The following is a 15,747-nucleotide window of genomic DNA, read 5'->3' on the forward strand; positions in this document are numbered from 1 at the left end:
GAGTAAATATGTGGGAGTGGAACAGCTGGATCATATGGTGGGTGCTGGGTTTCACATTTTAAGGCAGTGCCAAATTGCTTTCTAAAGTAATGTGAACCATTTATATTCCCAGCAACACTGTATGAAAGTTCTATTTCTTCCACATCCTCTCCAACATTTGGTATGGTCAATCTTTTTAGTTTTAGCCATTCTAATAGACAGAAAACAGTATTTTATTATAGTTTTAACCTGCATTTCCTTAATGGCAAATTATGCTGTGCATCTTTTCCTGTGTTAATTCGCCCTTATCTTTGGAAGGTCTTTGGGGAAATGTCTGTTCAAAACTTGCACATCTTTTTATTGAGTGGCTTATTTTTTTTTTTATTATGTGTTGAGTTCTTTATATATCCTAGGTGGAAGTCCTGTATCATATATATCATTTGAAAATATTTTCTCCCACTCTATGACTTATCTCTTCATACTCTTAAAAGTGTCTTTCAAATGCTGAAGTTTTAAATTTTGATTAAGTCCGATTTTCTCTTTTCTTTTTTATGGATCATGCATTTGATGCCATGTCTAAGGAATCTTTGTCTAGCCCAACATCACAATAATTTTTCCCAATGTTTTCTTCTAGTGAGTTTTACATGTTTAGGATTTCTTTGGTATATTATATTTTTTAGTTAATTTCTTATTGCTGTGAGATAGAAATCAAAGATTTTTTTTTGTTGTTATTCTGGTTTGTTTTGTTGTTGTTGTTGTTGTTGTTGTTGTTGTTTTTGCCCCTAGACACCCAACTGTTCTAGTACTATTTGTGGCAAAGACCATACTTTCTCTCCTGAATCACCTGTGTACATTGTTGAAGACCAGTTGTCATAGATATGGTAGTCTATTTCTGGACTACCATTCTGGTCCATTGACTTTTCTGTCCTTCTCTGTGCCAATAATACACAGCCCAGGTGTGTCTTGGGCAGCCCAGGTGGCTCAGTGGTTTAGCGCCGCCTTTGGCCCAGGGCATGATCTTGGAGAACCCTGATCGAGTCCCACGTCCAGCTCCCTGCATGGAGCCTGCTTCTCCCTCTGCCTGTGTCTCTGCCTCTTTCTCTCTCTGTGTCTCTCATGAATAAATAAATAAAATCTTTAAAAAAATACATTGTCTTGATAACTGTGGGTTTATAGTAAACATTTTTTGTAGAAAACAACTGTGAAGCCGTCAGGCCCTGTAGTTGCATTGTGGGAAAATTTCTATCTGCAAACTTTTGTTAATTGGTGAAGGACTACTCAGATTATCTTTTTCTTGCATGAACTTTGGTAGTCAGTATCTTCTAAGAAACTCAGCCTTCTGATTTGTCAATTTAAGTTGTTCATATTATTTCCTTATTATCCTTTAATATCTATAGAATTTATAATTATGTCACCACTCATTCCTAATCTGACTCATTTGTTCCTTCTTTTTCTTTTTTTCCTCATCACTCTGGCTAGAGATTTATCAATTTCATTGACCTCAATAAGCAATTTTGGTTTAATTGCCTTTTTTGTATATTTCTGCTTTCTATTTCACCAATTTACACTATAATATTCTTTCTTATGTGTACTTTAGGTTTAATTTTCTCTCATTTTTTTAGTTTCTTGGAGTGAAAGCTGACATCATTGATTTGAGACCCTCTTTTTTTAATACTGGCATTTAGTATTATTCACTTCCTGTAAACTATGACTTCAGAAGCATTCCACAAATTTTGGTATGCTGAATTTGATTTTTTATTGAGCTCAAGTTACTTATTGAGACTCTTTTTATGGGCCAGAATGTGGTCTGCCTTGGCAAATAATTAATGAGCACTTGAAAAGTATATGAATTCTATTATTGGGTAGAATGATCTACAAATGTCAATTAGCTTAAGTTGATGGTGTTTGTTTTCTACATCCTTGTTGATTTTCCAACTACTTGCATCAATTTCCGAGAGAAAGACTGAAATCTCCAGCTACAATTATGGATTTGTTTGTTTCTTCTTACAGTTCTATTAGCTTTCTCCTAATGTATTTTAAACCTTATTTTTAGATCCTCTAACATTAAGTATTGTAACATCTTCTCGACCCATCTACCCTTTTATAATTATGAAATGATCTTGTTTACCCCTCAGAACATTCTTGGCTATTATCTATTTTGATAAAATAAAACCACTATAGCTTTCTTTGATAGTGTTAGCAAGGTATGTGTTTATTTTTTAACTTTTTACCTAGGAATGTCTTTCCATTTAAAGTACCTTTCTTCTTACAATTGGGTCTGACAATCTGTGCCTTTTAAAGGAATATTTAGACCCTTTATATTTATTGTGCTTATTGATATGGCTAGATTTACTATCACTATTTCTGTTTTTATTTGCCACATATCTTTCCCTTGTCTCTCCTTTTCTTCTGTATTTTGGATTAATTGAATTTTATTTTCAATTTATTTCATTTTGTGGTTTTTTAGCTGTAACTCTCTGTACTGTTACTTCAGTGATTACTTTAGGTTTATAGTAATCTCTAACTTATAACAGTCCATATTTAAGTGATATTATATCATTTCATATGTAATAACCTTGTAATAGTATATTTCGATTTTTCTTCTCTTGGTCTTTGAGATTTATAATTTTATGTACATTATAAACCTGAGACTTCATTGTTATTATTTTTAAATCATCTTTTCAAAAATATTTTAATAATAAAAATGTCTCATAAATTTTCCTGTGTGTTACCATTTTTATTTCTCTTTTTTTTAAAAAAGTATTTATTTATTCATAAGAGACACACAGAGACAAGGGCAGAGACAGGCATGGGACATCCCCGATGTGGGACCCCAGAATCACAACCTGAGCCGAGGGCAGATGCTCAACCACTGAGCCACCCAGGTGCCCCAATTTTCATTTCTCTTTATTCCTGATTAGATCTATATTTCCACTTGGTATCGTCTGTCTAAAGAACTTCAACATTTCACATAGTGTTAGTCTGCTATATGGCTATAATATATATCATCATTTTTTAGTTTTGTTTTGGCATATAATTAAGTTACTTGGAAACAGTTTGATTCTGTTAAGTCTTGTATTTAAAATAGATTAAGCAGGACCAGAGTACACTTAGCCTAAAGCTAATTTTGCCACAATTCTGATGTAAAGCACTTTTATGTACTTACAAAATTTCCATAAATTAGGTTTTCCATAATGGTTGGCAAGAACAGGCACAATTCCCAGGTCTGTGTAAACTTTCAATTCTTTTTTTTTTTTTTTCTTTTCTCTGTCTAGTTCTCACCTCTCCAGGACTCTGTCCTGCAAAATCTAGCTGCTCTGATCAACCCAAACTCTCATGGAGCCTGCTCAGGGGACCACCTAGATCTCCCCTTCCTGGACACAGCCTGGAGATTATTGCTAGGCAGTAAGTGGGACAGTCACTGTGCTCAAGTCACTTGTCTCTCATCATTCAAGGTCCTTCATTGCTTGATGCAATGTCTTAAAAGTCATTGTTTTATATATTTTGTCTAGTGTTTTGCTTGTTTACTGTGGGATACTAAATCTTTCTCCTGTTACATATTCTTTGCAGTCCTTTTTTTTTTTTTAATTAAGTCTTTTAAAAATTAGTATAGAGATCTTATTCTTTCTACTATTTTTCCAAGCTAAACCTTTGCACTCAGGAGGGAGGCAAGCAATACACAGGTGTAATGGCAGGGTACTGTCAAATACCAAACTATCCCATCCAAATTTTTTACCCCTTGAAAATTATATGACCACTCCATGTCATTGAGTCTATAGCCCAGGCATCTATTATTTGAACAGTGTTAATATGAATGAAGACAACAGTGAATACCACTATACCTGAAAATAAAGAAATATGGTAAGGTATACACAAGATATACATTCAAAAATGTATTCCTTTATTTCGATCTTTATACAATGTGGAGATAATCATGTGCCCCCCTCCAAAATGATTTCTCCTATTCAATCATTTATGTTTAATTTGAAAGGATAATTGGCTTTCTTCAAAGATCCACAAATTGGGCAGCATCCCATTCAGGAAGTAGAAAGAGCTCTCTATTCCTATTTATTTAATAGTAATTTCTAAGCATCCTCCACAACCCAAACCCAACTTCAAAGAAAAAAACTTTAGAATTTAACATAATAGAAATAATTCCAGATATATCCCCAACCCAAAGAAATGCATACTTCCTGCTTCATCTAAAGCAAAACTCCAAATGAACTCTGATGGTCCTTAATGCCAATCTGCCTGAAAGAGTAATCATTAACTAATATAATCTTTATCCTTTTTAGTATCACTTCCAAGCTGACTGCAACACTACCAAAAGCTCCTAATTGCCAAATCCAGCAAATGGCATTGGGTTGGATTTTTAATTTCCTTTTATACATGACCTCTTTCAAGTATTTAAAACTCTTGAAAACTCTTATCTTCTTGAAATGTTCTCATTCTAATCACTTCTCTAGTTCATCCTCATAATGTCTCACCTAGATCCAGGCAATAGCCATGTAATTATGGAAAGCATGCAGTAATTGGTAGTAGCTTAATATAACAGAATATAAAAACAGCCAAATCAGGGATGCCCCATTTGAAAGAAACATTCTCATCTTACTATGCTGTTCTTATGATTAATGAGAAAAGTAAACCCGATCCATGTTTCTACTTTGTACTCATTTTATTCAATAAAGAACTGCATTGCACATGGCTCAGAATATATGAATTACTAATATGCCTCGAAGTGTTATTCTTCATGCAGGGAGAGGAAGAGTGATTGCCTGATGTTTACTCTCACATACACACTTTATAATCCACAACAGAGGACAAAATATTGAGAAACAAGTTGCACAAGAGTGAAAAATATCCTCTGCCCAGACTGCTGTGTTTATTCTCCTGCTGTGATCCATTAGTAAACAGCTGTTCCTTGACTTCTGTAGATAAGAATTCTCTCGGTACAGCAAGTTGGGGAAAGAAGGGACTAATTTTTTTTTTCAAACAGGTGAAGCTAGGGACAAAACATGATTTGCAATTCCTTGCAATGTATCACACAAATTGAGTACCTAATTCATAGAGTACCTTCTAATTGTCATAATGGAGCATAATTCTCACTTTACCCAAGTCTTTTATCATTCCCAAGAGGAGGAAAAAACACACACGCACAAGAATTTGGGTTAAAGGAATGCTTGATGAGGTATAAAACGTAACAAAATATCTAAAACTTTAAAGAGTATGCCATTTTCTTAAATAAATCCATCTTATTCTCTATAATTCAAATTATCAAGAGATTTGGAAATGAAAATTTAATGTTGGTGAAATCTCATAAACAAAACCTCTGAGTTAAATATAAGTTATGTATGCACAAATCAGAGAGTAATTTGTTTGGAAAACCACTTACATACTTAGCTGCCATTCACTCTGCTTCAAAATGTATTAAGGGAATGCTTATCAATTGCTGACAATGAACACCAAAGACCTCAGGATAAGTTTCTCTAATAAACCATAATGCATTACATAGACAATTACAATGCCTTAATAATGTGTCTTCATTGCCAAATACAGGATTTGTAGACCTCAGTGAGTATAGTATTGACATGTTTATCTTCTGGGAAAAAAATATATAATCTCAGTTTAACATTCTTTCATATTAGAAAAAAACTAATAAAAACCATGAGTGCTATAGTGAAATAAATTAATTTTACTCTAGAGTCCTATTGATTCTCCTTTTAATAAGAATGGACAAATCGTACAATTCATGAATTAATTCCTTAGAGAACAGAATTAAAATTCCTCATGTGGAACATGCTTACCTTGGATAATTGAGTTATTTTTGAGAAATGCCCTTCAGGAAACTTTATCCCAGTTTCATTAGTAATCCCAAAGTTAATTCAAAAGTGATTCAAATTTGGGCAAAGTATTAAGAAAAACTTTAATGTGTAAAAATCATAGTAATTTGCATTCATTGTTATAAGTTGTTTTTCCCTTGGTATCATAAATGTATACAAACATTCTCACTTTGTTGATAAAAAAATCATTACCAATAAGTCATTCATTCACTAAATATTTTTGAGCACTCACCATATGCCAAAAATACTGCAAGATGTTAAATATTAAAAGATAACTAAAATATAGTGTACAACTTAAGTTTTGTACTCTATAAACTTACACTTCTAGTATCAGAGGGAAACATTCAGATAAAGACTCAGGAACAATATATTGTGACAAATGGATGTATCAGGACCATCAGGATGCAGAATACAGTGTTGTACTGTAAGAAATAACCCAAGTTTCTGGAATATGTAGGCAATCTGGAGGTGGTTTACAAAAGCGGCTACCACTGTGAGAGGGCGTCTGAATTAGAGCTACCTGGAAGCAGCTGTTGGTGAGGAAAGTATAATCTAAGGTACAACTGGACAGAGCATTTCACTATCTCACTCTCACATATGTGCTGACCTCCATAAAATAATAAGTACTTCATTTACAGAATCTAACTTTTTTCTTAAGAAGTGGAAGCTGAGTATCGTTGCTAGGGAGAATAGGCAGGTGTCCAGAGGGCAGCAAAGCAGAATACCTACAGCAGCAACAGGACAGGGGGACTTTGTAAGAGATGTGTTTAATGGGGCTTTGTTTTGGGGCATGATGTGCAGCATGTGACTGTCATCCTTTTCAGTGCCTCCATTAATCTTAAGTAGAGACTACAAAACTAAGAAAAAGAGAAGAATGATGATGAATGGTGAGTGCAATTGGATTTCATGTGAAAACCAGCAAAGGGTCTGAGTTTCATGTACTGATTGATGTTAGGCCAAAAGAGGATCAGCTTGAATTAATGGGAAGTCTACTAAGATCTAGATTGTTCATGCAGTGCATGGTCACTGTACCATTCAAATTTTAAAAAGAAATAAATGAGACAGAAGCAAAATAAAATTTAGGAAAAATAATCCCAACATCCAATTTCAGTTCTGACATATAAAGAGCTGGGAAATTGTCAATGCCATCCTTAAGAGAAAACACTAAAAAAACTGAAAATCAATTACCTCCATCAGAGAATTAAAGTCATAGGGCAAACTCTAATGCTAAAATCTGTAGAGACAGGAGAATACAGAAACAACAGTCAACATCTGAGTACCCAGAGCAGAAGTTGCTGGAGCCATGCACTGTTGGTAGAAAAAATTGATGATTTTGACAGACGATTGGAGTCTCAGTGTGAATTAGAATGCTAATAAGAAACTCCTGGGGGCTACTGTCTTTGAGAAAATTAAGACTTCTGTAGGTCTCACAAAGTTTGTACCTTGAAAAGCCAAGACAGATTCCCAGTATGTCCCTGATGGAAGGAAGCGAGAATAATCATATTGAAATATGGCCAGAATGTTCTCCGTAAGAAAGGGAAAAGACTGTATCAGAGCCTTATTCACCTGGGGGAAGGGCAAGACCCTTTTTCTAGCCTCCTCTCACCCCTCTGTTTCACCTAGGTAGAGGGAAAGAGCTCAACATGAGTAAAGGCACAGCCCAAGGACACAGGCCCACTAAAAGACAAAGATTTAATCTTAAAATTATAAAACACTTCCTCTCACTCACACCAAAACACCATGTCAAAACAGGACTTCAATATAAGAATAGTGGATGACAGCCCAAAGAGCTATAAGGCACAGACTACTTTAGGAGGAGTCCTTAGAGAACCGTAAAGACAAAGGAGAGACCAAAACAAGGACATCAGAGAAACTGAAAGCCACTGGCACCTACAACAAACATTAAACACATCCTGTCTCCTAGCCAGATTAATAATATGGAGGGTCAAACCAGTGGCCACTTACCTCAGTTCTTACTACCCAATACATCATGTCATGCTTAAAAAATAAAATATAATAATAATAATAATAATAATAATACAAGGCATACTAAAAGAAAATAAAGAATACAGTCTAAAGATTCCAAACCAGCATCAAAACTAGACTCAGATATGACACAGTTCTTTGAAGATCAAAGTATTTAAAATCGCTATGATTAATATGTTAAGGAACCTAATAGAAAACAGAAAACATGCAAAAACAAATAGGCAATGTAGCACAGAGATAGAAACTCTAAACATCAAAAAGAAATGCTGGAAATAAAAAATATTGTAACAGAAATAAAGAATGTTTTTGATGGGCTCATTAGTAGACTGGACACACTGAGGAAAGAACTAGAAGATGTTTGGATAGAAATCAGTGAGCTAGAAGATGTTTGGATAGAAACTTCTAAACTGAAATGCAAAGAAGGAAAAAAAATGAAGAAAAAAAGGATATCCAAGAACTATAGTAAATTTCAAAAGGCATAAAATGCACATATTTGGAATACAACATTAAGAAAAAAAGGTAGGATGGAAATATTCTGTAATAAATATTGGAAGTATTAAAGAAAGTCAGAGACATCTAACAGGTTAAATGTCAAAATACAGAGGCATATCATTTTCAAACTGTAAAAAATCAAAGACCAACTACTAAAAGAAGTGCAGGGAATAAGAATAATTTATCTGTAGAGGAAGAAGATTAAGAATTATAGCAGATGTGTCATCACAAACCGTGCAAGTCAAAAAAAAAGAAAAAAGAAAAAAGAAAAAGAATGCAGTGAAATATTCAAGGTGCGGAAAGAAAAATGCACCATTCTAGAACTCTGCATGCAGCAAAATTATCCTTAAAAAGTGAAAGAGAAACAATGTCTCAGACAAATAGAAACAAAATTCATCAGCAGACTGCTCTGCAAGAAATATTAAAAGAAGTTCTTCAGGGTGAAGGAAAATAATATCGGTCAGAAATTCAGATCTATTAAAGAACAGAAAACAGGAACACATTAAGGTAAAATAAAATATTTTATTTAAAATGATTTAAAAAATAATTCATTGTTTCAAGAAATAATAGTAACAATGTATCAGATGATTATAGCACACGGAAAAGTGAAATGAACATCATAAGAGACTGGAAGAAAGAACTGGGAATACTGTTAGGAGGTACATGCACTGCACCCAGAGTGGTACCACCAGAGTGGATTTGCAGATGGATTTAGATTAGACAAAAAATGCATATTTTGAACTCTATGGCAACCACAAAAAAGTTTTTGAAAAGAAGCCTAAATGGTATGCTAAGAGAGGAGATAAAATGGACCATGAAAAAAAGCCTAATTAAAACAGAGAAAGCACAAAAAGGTGGTGAAAAGAAAAACAAAGCACAAGCACAACAAATAGCAAATAGTAACAAACATAACAGACGTTAATCCCGCCACATTGATAATCACTTTATTTATTCATTTATTTTGATAATCACTTTAAATGCGAAAGGTCTGAATATACTAATTGAAAGAAAGGAATTGTCAAAGTGGATGAAAATAAGACTGAGCTATAGTTGTCTACAGATAACTCATTTGAAATATCAAAACTCAGGCAGATTAAAGCAAGAGGCTAGAGAAAGACATGCCGTGCTAGCAATAATCTAATCTAGAGTAGCTATATTCATTTAAGACATGGTGGACTTCACAACAAGGAAAATTATCATCAATGAAAAGGGACATTACATAGTAACAAAGGAGTCTAATTCTTCAAACAGGCATAGCAATCATTAATTTGTTCGTGCCTAACAACATAGCATCAACACATGATAGCCTAAAACTGATGGAACTGCAAAGAGAAATAGACAAACCAGTTCAATGTACTTTTTTCAGTAATTGATCAAGCAGGCAGAAAGTCAGTAAGGATTTCGTTGACCTGAAGAGCACCATCCATCAACTTGTTCCAGTTGGCATTTATAAAACCCCCATCAACAGCAGAGTACACATTCTTTTCAAGATCCCATGGAACATGCACCAACTTAGACCACATTCTAGACCATAAAATGCACATTATCAAATTTTCCAAAAAATAGAAATTATGCAAGCTATGTTCTCAAACTACAATGGAATTAAACTAGAAATTAACAACAGAAAGAAAGCTGGAAATATCCAAAAATTTGGAGATTAAACAACTCACTTCTAAATAGCACATGGGTCAAAGTGACAGTTTCAAGACTAATAACTATTTTAACCTAAACATATCAAAATTTGTGGAAGCAGCACAAGCAGTGCTTAGAGGGAAATTTGTAGCATCATTTAATGTATACATTACAAAGGGAAAATATCTAAATATATAATCTCATCTAAATTTAATAAATTAATAGTAAAATTAATAACCTAAATTTCCTCCTTAGAAAATAGAGACAGAAGAACAATTTAAGTCTAAAGCAATCAGAAGAAAATAATAAAAATTGGAGCAGGAATCAATGAAATGAAAACAGAAAAACAACAGATAATAAAACCAAAGCTATTTCTTTGAAAAGATCAATAAAATTAAAAAGGAAGGGGCAGAGAAGACAGGAGGATATAAATTACCAATGTAAGAAAGAAAAGGTGGGTTCCTATTGCTGATCTTGTGGATATTAAAAAGATAAGAAAGAAAGAAATCCTAAAAAACAATTCTGTATCTACAAGTTTGATAACTTAGATGAAATGGACCAATTTCTTAAAAGATCTGAACTACCAAAGCACACACAAAGAGAAATATAATTCTGAATATATTTATTGGTATGTAACTATTAATATATGTATTAAAGGAACTAAATCAATAATTAATAATCTTCAGAAAAGGAAAGTACAATACCCAGATAGTTTCACTGGTGGATTCTTTTTTTTTTTTCTTTTTTAATTTACTTATTTGACAGAGAGAGAGAGAGAGAGAGAGCACAAGCAGAGGGAGCGGGAAAGGAAGAAGTAGGCTCCCCGCTGAGCAGGGAATCCAATGCAGGGCTCAATCCTGGGATGTACTAGGATCATGACTTGAGCTGAAGCCAACGCTAAACCAACTGAGCTACACAAGCATCCCATCACTGGTGGATTCTATCAAATTTTTAGATAAGAACTAATATTAATTCTCCATAATTCCTTCTAGCAAATAAAAACAGAGGAAACACTAACTCAAACTATGATGCCTATATCACTGCAAATACCAAAACCAGATGGATATCACGAGAGGAAAAGTATAGATCATCTATACTTTGAAACATGAACATACATGAACATACATGAAAATTTTTTAATAAAATATTAGCCAGCTAAATCCTAAAATATATAGAAATTATGCACTATAATCAAGTTGAGTCAACATCTTTGTACATACATTTTTGTGTACTTTTTCAATTATTTCCTTAGGATAAATTCCTAGAAATAGAATTGCTAGATTGGAGGGTGTGTACAATTTGAAGAATTTTAATAAATGTCTTAAAATTACCTACACAAGAGTTGACTTTATTTCCACCACAAGAATCTAAGACAGCTATCAGAGCCATTGATATACCATGTCTGGTGACTTTGTGTGGTTTCCATTTGTGTTTTTCTCCAACTTTTTTTCATAGTGATTTATATATTAAGGATGTATTAGAATTTTTTATATTTTGTAACTGATTTTTCCTGGTTTGTCATTTGCCTTTTAGCTCCATTTTTGGTGCTTCGATCTTGCCATTGGAAGTTATATTTTTAATACATACACAATTAAAAATCTAAATATTTAATTCATGGTATATTCTGGAATAATAATCCCTGTCCCTCACCAACTTTAGTTTTTAAATTTACTGTATTCAGTTATAAATTTGGGGGTCTTTTTGTATTTTATTTCATTCTTTGATATGCCTATCTTCTCTGACATCAGAACCATCTTGCTTCAGTTATGGAAATTGCATATTACAACTTTAATATTACTTCATTCTTTTAGATTAAGTATAAATTTATTTAATAAGTTCTCAGAAAAAAAATGTTTCATATGGATCTTTTATTTTTTTAAAAAATATCATTAGAAATGAGCCAGTTTTCTTTTTTCTTTTTTCAAGTTTATTTGCTTTAGTAATTTGCACACCCAATGTGGGGCTCAAACTCACAACCCCAAGATCGAGATCCCATTTAAGCACACACTCTTTTGACAGATTGTGTCTCTTCATTTGTTCAAATATACAAAGATGTAACACGTGTACCATAGGTTTTTAATTTCACATTTTTGTTGCTTTTTAAAATAAAAATATTTAAATTGGGGGGTTTCAGTCACTTATTCTAGGTAGAGGACAAAACTATTTTTTTTTTGCATATGGATTTTGAAACCAGCCACATTTCAATACATTCATTTCCAGATAATTGTTTTTAGTTAGGCGATTATATCATTGCAAATAACAATGATTTTTTATTTTGTTTGCAAAAGTTTTTATACCCCCCTTCTCTTCCTTTTTGTTTATCTTTAGCTCCTTGAGTAGCATGTCCAGAATAGCGCCGTGATAACAATTATCTGCACCCCTGTCTGCATCTCGATTTTAACGGAAAAGCCCACTGATGAATAATCATGCTGGCCAGTGGGATCTGGCCTCTCAGAACACAGTGTGATAAAACCAGGCATTAATAATAAAATGTTAGCCCAAAATAATAATAGAGGAAACTTAACTGTTCCAAACAACAACTTCCTTAAAACTCAAGGAAGTATCCTTATACTGCTAGTGTTCTAAAACACCGTATCAGTAATGTGTGTTGTAATTCATCAAATGTATTTACTAATGTTTACTGAGATTAACAAATAATTTTTATCCTTTGGTAAAATATATTAATAGATTTCCTGGTGAAACATTCCTACATGGTTGGTAATTTATTAGTGCTTTTTTATAGTGCTGAATAAAATTTGCTGATATTTCATTTAGAAATTGACTATTTGCAAATAAAAATAGTCAAATAAATAAATTAGTCTTCAGGATTTGCATGTGTATGCTCACAACTTCCATTTTCATATTATTGTTATATGGGAAGCTTTCCATTCTTTTCATAAAATAGTTCCAGTGATGTAGAAATATTTATTCCTTGAAGATTCTTAGAACTTCTGTGTAATATAAACTTTGTATTTTTCTAAAAGTGAGTGTTTGGTTTTCTGAAGATAAGTTTAATAACATATTTCTTCTTTTCAAGATTCCTTTTTCCTCATTATTTTTTATAATTTCAGTTCTGCTGGGAAAATTATGTTTCATTAAAATTTTTAAATATATTTGTATAATATGGCATTGTGTTCCCATTTTAAAAAATATGTCCTTTTGATCTGGGGATGCCTGAGTGATTCAGTAGGTTAAGCATCTACCTTCTGCTCAGGTCATGATCCTAGCCAGGGTCCTGAGATCAAATCCTGCATTGGGCTCCCTGCTCCATGAGGAGCCTTTTCTCACTCTGATTCCCTCTCTCTACCTCATGAATAAATAAATAAATAAAATCTTTTAAAAATATATTCTTTTAATCTGTAGTTGTACCACTTATTTTCCATATAATACATTTGTACTTTCCTGATGTTTTTTGTTGATTAATATTGTCAGAGGCTTCTTAAGTCTTTTGACCTTTTCAAAGAGCTAGGTCTTATATATCAAGTCTACTTTTTTTCTTCTAATTCATTCATTTCTGTTTAAATCTTAACTATCTTTCCTTTATTTTGTTTTTTAATTTTTTTAAGTTTTTTAAGTGAATGTTTGTTTCCACTTATTATATATTTCTTATAATGAAATTATTTTAGCACTACAGATTCTCTTCTGAGTACACCCTTCTCTACATCCCACAGGTTCCATAATTTCTATACTTAGTCTTTATCTTTATTGAAGAAACATAATAGCTCTCAGCTGCAAGTAGTGCCATTTTTCCTTCAGAAGGCTTTAGGGAAAATGTAGGAGTATTTAGATTAGTCACAAGTTCCAGGAGGGGCTACTGGCATTGTATATCCAAAGATTAGGTGTGCCAAATGTCCTACAATGCATAGGATGCTTCCCAGAAGAAAAGCACTGACGCCCAAAACCCAATAATGACCCTATTTGGAAACATTACAACATGTTCAGTATATAGCATAGACAAAAATATTCTCCTACATCCCCAACCCCACTCCCACTACCCAGGAACAATCACTTTCTATAGCTTTTGCTATTTATTTTGGGATTTGCTCCACATCTCTAAAAAAATATACATCTGATGCATATTGTTAACTATGTTAGACTTCCTACTAATTATCCTGTTAGATTAAAATCTCTTAGGTTTCCTGTTCCTCTTTTCCCATTTTCTCAATATTGTTATATCACAGGTTTTATAGTATATATATTGAATACTTTTATTATAACTATGTAGATATTTTCTCTACTTTTGATTATATTAATTCCTCTTCTAGTGCTTCTTCTAATTCTTCCTGGAATTACAAAATATCTCTCTTTTATTTCATTTATTTTCGTTTCTTTAAATCTATGGATGGCTTCCTATACCTTCCACAATCGTATAAAAATATCACTCAATATACTTTTCTACACCGTCATACTGACAAGGTAATAGCTCCATTTTTTTTAAGATTTTTTTTTTTTATGATAGACATAGAGAGAGAGAGAGAGGCAGAGACACAGGCAGAGGGACAAGCACGCTCCATGCGGGGAGCCTGAGGCGGGACTTGATCCCTGGACTCCAGGATCGTGCCCTGGGCCAAAGGCAGGTGCTAAACCGCTGAGCCGCTGAGCCACCCAGGGATCCCCAATGGTTCCATTTTTTAACTAAAGATACTTCCACTCTTCCAAGAACTCTCTTACCTTCTGACTATCACATGAATTGGATTCTCTCCAAGCCTTCAACAGAATTGTCATTCCTCTTTACTTTCTTCTATGCTGTATCCTGTTCGTTGGATCTTAGGTCTTCCTCAATCTTGCTTTATTCACTTGTTTTGACAGGAAAACATTCTTCATTAGGTTCTGAAGAAGTGCTGAACAGGAAATAAATTTTTAAAGACTTTATATGTCTGGAAATATCTTACTCTGCGCTTCTATTGATTGATAATTTGGCTAGGCATAGAATTGTTTTCCTAATGGGAAGACTGCTTCTTTGTTTTCTATCATCCAATATTTATTTTGAGCCACTCAAATCCTTTGTATCTGACTTCTTTACTTTTAATTTTAGGTAGCTTTTAGGGTCTTCTGATATTCTAAAATATCATGATTAAATGTCTTGATATGACTTTTCTAATTACTTCTAAACATTCAGGAATAAAGTTTACTGAATATTATTGTGCTGAATATTCAGTGAACTTTTCCAATCTGAAAATTTATGTCCCTCACTTTTGGATGATTTTCTTTACTATGTCTTTGACAATTTCTTCCCCAATGCTTTATCTATATTCCCTTTCTGAAATTTCTACTACTTAAACACTGTTCTTCTGGCCTTTATTCCTTTATTTTGTTTTAAACAAAACTTTATTTATTTATTTGAGAGAGAGCAGGAGCTGGTGGAGAATAGAGGGGCAAGGGACAAGCATAGTTTATCCCTGCATAACAGGGAGCCCAACATGGGGCTCAAGCCCAGGACCCTGGGATCATGACCTGAGCTGAAGGAAGACACTTAACCAACTGAGCCATCGAGGTGTCCCAGTTTTCTATATTATCTGTACCCTTTTGTGTATATTCTGATATCTTTCTTACATATATGGGAAGAGTTCCTATGTACGTGGTAATCCTTAGCTTTTCTCACATATTTAAGAGTGAAACATTAAAAATCTCATTAGACTCTGCCTTATACGTATGATCATAGTTCTTTGTAACTAGACTCCATTCTAGGCCATTCTGTGGTAACTTTCTTTTTAATGAGTCACTTAAATGTCTATAGCAAACTGTGTCTGTCATCTGTAAACATGGTATAGCCCTCAATGTATATAAATTTCCTTTTATTTTCTTCAACAAAGTATTA

The 15,747-nt window shown here is 33.3% G+C and overlaps 1 long non-coding RNA gene across 1 annotated transcript in view; it reads right to left on the reverse strand.

Annotated features, from left to right (window-relative positions):
- LOC121485122 overlaps positions 1-14,764 on the reverse strand; it is a 59,708-nt gene extending 44,944 nt beyond the window's left edge. The window contains exon 1 of the long non-coding RNA XR_005986208.1: positions 14,601-14,764. This is a non-coding gene — a long non-coding RNA (uncharacterized LOC121485122). The remainder of the gene's footprint in view (positions 1-14,600) is intronic.
- Between the last annotated feature and the right edge of the window lie 983 nt (positions 14,765-15,747).

Source organism: Vulpes lagopus, chromosome 2 (genome assembly GCF_018345385.1).
Source record: "Vulpes lagopus strain Blue_001 chromosome 2, ASM1834538v1, whole genome shotgun sequence".
In the NCBI taxonomy this organism is placed as follows: Eukaryota; Metazoa; Chordata; class Mammalia; order Carnivora; family Canidae; genus Vulpes; species Vulpes lagopus.